Below are 6,694 nucleotides of genomic sequence, written 5' to 3' on the forward strand. Positions count from 1 at the left end.
ATGGTCGGCCCTTTTCTAGTATCCCTCAAAAATCCATTATTCCGTAACAAGCTGCATAATGCGTGGAAGACATCAACCTCCATTCAGAATAACTCGCGACAATTCCGTAGATTTCCATTCAAAACTTCCAAAATAAATTGATGTCTCTGCAGATCGAAATTTTGTTGTGGTTGTTTAAGATTTTGTTGCTCTCAAATATTGAGATTCCCAAAGAATTCGATTGTATTAATCATGTCTTCTACAAATTCATCACTGCTATCACTCGCACCCCCATCAGGAAAGATATCGTACGCATCGAGGTTTGCGTCCATCGAGGAGGTTCCTACTGATCAATTCACATCATCCATGTTATGGTCACGTTCTACTATGCTCGACCACAGTCACTGTCCGCAAAAAAAATTGAAAATTATAATCTGTATAATTCCAATATTATATTTTAATACAAAAAGCATAACTATATTTCTACTCTTGTTCTCACCAACCATCCAAGATATACTTGTCAAGAAAATTGTGTAATAAAAAAGATGGCATTAATACCAAATGCATATCATCGAAAAAGTTGAACACATCACAATTAACAATAACATAAACTCATCAAACTAATACATTAGCAATAACATAAACTCATCAACTTCATACCGTAGCAATAACATAAACTCAACAAACTCATCAATTACCAATAACATACATATGGCCTCATGAAAAAAATAAAGTAACAGTCACGAAAATAATAGAGGATAAAACAATTATCCTAGAGACTCCTCAACAGTTTCGGACCCAAAATTCCCTCCCATTTTCGTCCATCGACAAGAAGGCTTGCTGCATTTAGATCAAGTAACTCCTTCACTACACGATACCACACTGGCCCCTCCAGTCTTGGGAAAATCTCGTTGAGCAATTTTATAAAATGACGTGTCGGATCGTAAGTCCCATCGCTACCCTCAGTAGACTCTGATCCTCTGCTGCGCTTCATTGAAGACATAGCACCAGCCTCCTCATACCGCTTACGTCATGCGATCTGCATGCATTTCACCTCCTCGAGGGCTGTAGAAATCTCTTGATCGAGCTGGCTCATTTTCTTCTTTTGCCTACGTGATAAATGTGTCGATACACCGCCTGAAGATGACCCCATCCCCATCAACTCATCCATGTCATCAATCTCAATGCGCAATCCTTGTCGATTGCCCAATGTGGGAGGGCGCCGAGCTTGCATCTTTGAATCAAGCTGCCGCTCGTCGTCACTATCTGGGGGCAGTTATGTTGACGCGTGTTGCATAGTCCCGTATGTAACAAAAGCGCCGAATATGGTGCACAACTCCTCGTGCTTTGGGCAGCCGAATGTACGAAACCTTTCCCATTTCGATTTAACCTAACAGTTCCATAATATACACACATGTCAATAATAAATTCTGTAGTGAAAAAACTTGTTGTTTGGTGAAATAAATATGCTTAGTAAGTTTATTTTTACCCTAATGGCATTTCCCAGGCTTCATCGCTCTCCATTATCGTCTTCATGTTGGGATCCCAACCCATCCCGATTTGGCTCACTAGATCGGTAAACAGATGTTGGGCCTTTAACCTCTGGATTTTGTCTCGAATCTAGCTCGCGTCAAACACCCGCACATCAACAGCGGTGAGCCGCTCAACATAAGATGTATGCTTCCTACTTGTGATCTTGTCAGTCCTTAATCTACCATGAAGGGCGTCCTAGTAAAGCATGTCAATGAATACCTCCTCCATGCCATCGCCCCAAATTTCACAATCATGACTCGTGTTTTCCTGATCATCCATGTTTAATAGCTAAGAAAGTGATAAAATGACAATGCAAGTAATTGTTCGTAAGATATCCAAAATTATAACCTCATGTCAATTTGGACAGTTCTTTTGGTAGGGTAGATAATAAAAATAGAAATATGGAGAGGGTATCTAGAATAGGTAAAATCAAGTCGACAGTCATCCATTATAAAGGAAAAAAAAAAGGTCATATTAGGCCACATTTTCTAAGACCAGTCACATTACATCCCCTCTATTTTACTAGACATAAGTTTACTCATGAAAGCAGCCACATTCAAGTATGCATGCCTAAAAAAACTAAGGCAGATATATAAAAACAACATAGCAGGTGGTACCGAAATCATAAAATGTATTATAAAGAACTAATACAAGTAATGGGTGTGGAGTGAAAGTCTACTCATACCCATTGCGATGCACGCAGATGGAGAAGGGCGTAAGTAGTACCGCTATTAGAACAACAAAGTCAAAAGTGTATTAAGCTTAATATAAACTAATTCAAAAGTACATATAAAAATATGTAAGGAATAAAAACAGGAATCGAAGGCTGCCTGCATACCCACCACCTTGATATCCCTTTCTAGTGGTTAAACATTTAAAAGAATGTTTTGAATGTTTATGAAAAAGCTGAATATTTTTTACAGAAATAAAAATTACCTTTTAAAAATAAAACTGGTCTCTTAGAAAAAGTTTTTTAATTGGTGCCAAGGTCAGTCAAGGGTTATTACGACAGCCGTCAGCTTATCAAGCTTTGGCAGTGGTGATAATTGGGTACTGTCAGGCCGACCTTTGTTTTTATAGCCACAACTAAAAACTACTACTATATGTGAACCTACTTTCATCTGAAACTACTACTGCAGTGGTGATAGTTGAACCTACTTTCATGTGAAACTACTACTGAAGTGAAGACATCTTGGAGGAAAAAATTATGACAACATCACCAGATTCTTGTCAAATAGATCAACAGCATCGATAAACTCGAGTATGCAAAGCAGGTTTTGGATCATTCATTTTGTTTGTAATAAGCAAACAAAGCAGCCAACATTGAAGTAGAAAAAAAAAAAAAAAAAAAAGTTCATGCATGAAAAACAACATAGCAAGACTAGCAATGCAAAATCTGTTTGGCATTATAGCAGTCATGATAATTGGGTACTGTCAGAAAATTTATTACAAAGAAATAATAAAGGTAATGGGTATGGAGTCAAATAGTTCATACTTGTTGAGATGGACAATATGTAAGCGAGGAGCGTAAGTAGTACCGCTATCAGAACAGAAAAGACCAAAGTGTATTAAGCTTAATATAAACTAATTAAAAAGGTACATATAAAAACAATAAAGAATAAAAAAAAGGACTGGAAAGCTGTTTGGCTGTGAAGAATGTAGTATCTGTGCTGTGAAGGGTGACCTGTTTCATGCTTCAAGGGTGACCTAATATTGATGTTGTTACTATCAGGCAACTGGTAGTTATAAGGATGCAAAAATTAACTCCCATGAAAAAAAAAAAGAGAAGGCAGTTGGGACAGCAACAAAGTTAAGGTCTTTGTTCAAGTCAAGCGAGCTTAGAGCAAGAGAGAGGTTCTCATGAACTTTAAAATGTAAGTACTGAAAAAGAAAATTATGGCATACATTTAAAAAAAAAGAATTATGAAAACACTTTTGGGAGGCAGTTAACCTTGAAATATGAAGAATTTTACTTTCAAAATGGATAATTACCCCTGATTTTGATACATACAAACGTGTATAGTATCTTATTATGCACATATGCATATAAACATGTATATACATTTAAATACGTATAAATAGGTATTAGTGCTGACTGAGACCTGTTCTCGAGTTAAAGATGTTAATTCGATATGAGTAAGGAATTCAAGTAGTTATTTCAAAAAGGATTTGCACTGTTTATTTAAAACTATGTGATAACGGGTACAATGAAAATTGTAGGATACAAGACCAATGCTGTAAGCTAAGGAGATTTGTTTAGATGGTGAAGAATGGAATGACTGGCTAATAGCAACAATAAGGGAGCGGCTATGGCTGTGTTATGAATATTTTAAGTAGTTCCTATTATGCTCTGTAATCTATGGATGTTAGAACTAGATGATTGAGACTGTTGATCTCTCATCATCTATGTTGTAGCAGTTCAATGTTTCCTACCAGGTATGATAAAATGCAGTTAATATAACTGATCTGGTTTTATCAGGTTCACATGGAATAAGGCGTGATCATTCAAACAGATCACATCACAATAATCTGTTTGAAATTAGTCAAGTTAGTGAAGCTAATATAGCCCAGGAATTGCAAAGTATGCACAACTTTTTTCAAGTTAAACCACTTTCATGCAAATTTTGATCCTAATAATTGAGATAGTGTCACAGCTTAACTGCATTGCTTGTGTTAACAACAGACTGGTAGTCCTTATGTGGCTTTAGTACATATTTTCCCAGTACAAAGTCATATTAACATATGGTTTGGCCATTGTCTACATGTGTGCATGTGTTAATGTCAGCCATAGTTTATGTCTGATTTAATAGGAAGCAAGATAAGTGAGATGCAACATATCGGGAAAATAATGGAAGGCATGAGAAATGACCATGTCAGCCATTGTTTAGCTAGATCAATTGTAGACAACCTATGTACTTCCAGTTTCTTCTTCTTATAATTTTTATTACCTATATTACTCCACCAACATCCTAAAAGCCAGTCATGGATAAACTATCTATTCTACGAGTCAAAATCAACCACTTTCCAATGCCGGAAGATATCTTGTATCCTTTGTCTTATAGTCTCCTAGATGATTTTCTAGACAGCTGAACCTACCAATACATTCTCCTAGATGATTTATGATTGTCTTTATACAGAGAAATGCACATGGTTCTACTGCTTCTATAATATATTTCATCATCTTGCTACATGAAAAAAGTCGTTATTTCACAATTGATATTCTGATCAAACTTCTTGTGAGTTGACTGATATATGTAACTTTATGTAATGATAGTGTATCATGGATGCTTCAGGTAGCTAAGATGGCACAAGTTGCTCCTATTGATACGCTTTAGAAATGATGGAGCTTCTTTTGTCAAATAGTTAAATATATTCACAATAAGAACCAGGGCAGCACTCAACCACACAAGATGAGTTTGAACTAATTTTTTCAGAGAGAGCATGGATGAAAACTAGTGCTTGAATTCTAGTAGTAGAAGGGTGCGAGAATGTCCAAACCTACTTCCACTGGTCATGAACAGAGGGGTGCTCAAGATGGATACTTATTTTCTAACTTAAATATTATGAACCTTCAAACATTATATACACTAATTTGGCATGGCAGTCAGATCTAATATCAATTAGCAAGTCATACAAAATGAAGAAACTACTCAAACAATGACCACCTAAGGCCACCAGCAGTAAGTAATAAAAACTTTAAACTTGCTAAAAGGGAAAAACTTGCTAATAGAAACCAAGTAAGGCCACCACCTAAGGCCACCAGCAGTAAGTAATAAAAACTACAAGATGATATTTGTTTTCTTCAGGGCATCGCATGAAAACAGAGTTTCTGCAACCTATGATTTTCGACTATACTTGGTTTCTATTAATTCCATGAAACACAATGATCAGCTAATGCACGCGTGAAAACCAATGCACAGCATTAATGCGGATAGAAAATTTTCACATACAGAGAAGGCGCGCGTCCTTGGAGCCGTTGTGGTCACAGTATGAGACCAACGGCCTCTGTGCTTAGATCTGGGGATTGGGCTACAGTAAAGGTGCCGGGGTATTGGAGTAATGGGTTTGAGGGCTTTCGGCATGATGTATTTGTAGTTGAAAGTGCCATATAAGATGCCAAAATTGACCATTGTTTATGAGATTTTGAAAATCTCCACTCCCTGCACAAGGGTTCCCTACGGACATTAACTTTAGGGCAGGGGCAGGGGAATCTCTACCCAAACTGAGAAGACAGAGTACTGATGCTTGGACACAGGAGTATACGAAGGGACTTACACAACAACACATATGCCCATTTGCCGCAGATTTCTTTTACGCGAATTAGTATGTGGAAATACGAAATAGACCTGAGAACTTTTTGGTGCTTATTAAAGTATCCATCCAAATTTTACATTTTCACCAAGTATTTTCCCCCTCTCAAACTCGATGTCTCTGTCGTCTTCACCTTCAAGGCTGCAAGTATTTGTCTATGAAATAAATTTCCTAAATGCTATTATTTACGATCTCTTTTTTTTAGTCTGCAAGTGTTTACTATCTCTTGCCGATATTCGACAGCTCCATGCATGGCTAAAATGTAGTTGATAGCAAGAGGGGAGGGTCCTTGCACGACCTATAAACCTTCGCCTTCATGGAAGGAGACTCAAGGTTGGGGTGTGAATCTAGGTCTCCATGAAAGTAATTTTCTTTCCCATTTATTTTTCAAAATGTTTTCAATGAACTTTGCTTAAATCTTGTTCCCTTTTTGATCTTTTTTATTTAGCACGAAGATTTGGGATGCTCTGCTTTAGCGACAATGTCAATAATTCCCACCCATGCCTCATTTGGGTTTGTATCATCTTATCTCATTAACGTTGATTTTTCGGTTAGTGGGTTTGATTGTTTTATGACTTTTATGAACTGGATTTTAGTTAATTACAAGTGAAGATTGGGATTACAATGACAGAGAAGATATTAGCTACAGCTTTGAGAATACCCAGTTGAACTTAAATTTCCAGTTGCAGTTTCAGAAATTCAATTCATACCAATGAATAAATAGTAGTTTAAAAAGCCAGCCCAATTGCAGCTTCTGAAGAACAAATGGTTATTGGTGGAAAAAAAAAAAAAAAAATTCAAAAGAACTTACCCAATTTCGAGGGCTGCAAAACTGCAGGAAATTTAAAGAGATTCTCAAGTATTTCAAGTT

General features: G+C 36.7%; 1 long non-coding RNA gene across 1 annotated transcript; it reads right to left on the reverse strand.

The window, feature by feature from the left end:
- Positions 1-596: 596 nt before the first annotated feature.
- On the reverse strand, positions 597-5,822 carry LOC108994182. Its single transcript, XR_001996647.2, has 3 exons — positions 5,463-5,822; positions 1,469-1,779; positions 597-1,369 (listed from the first exon to the last, which is right to left on the reverse strand). It is a non-coding gene; the product is annotated as an uncharacterized LOC108994182 (long non-coding RNA).
- Between the last annotated feature and the right edge of the window lie 872 nt (positions 5,823-6,694).

This window comes from Juglans regia, chromosome 2, assembly GCF_001411555.2.
Source record: "Juglans regia cultivar Chandler chromosome 2, Walnut 2.0, whole genome shotgun sequence".
In the NCBI taxonomy this organism is placed as follows: Eukaryota; Viridiplantae; Streptophyta; class Magnoliopsida; order Fagales; family Juglandaceae; genus Juglans; species Juglans regia.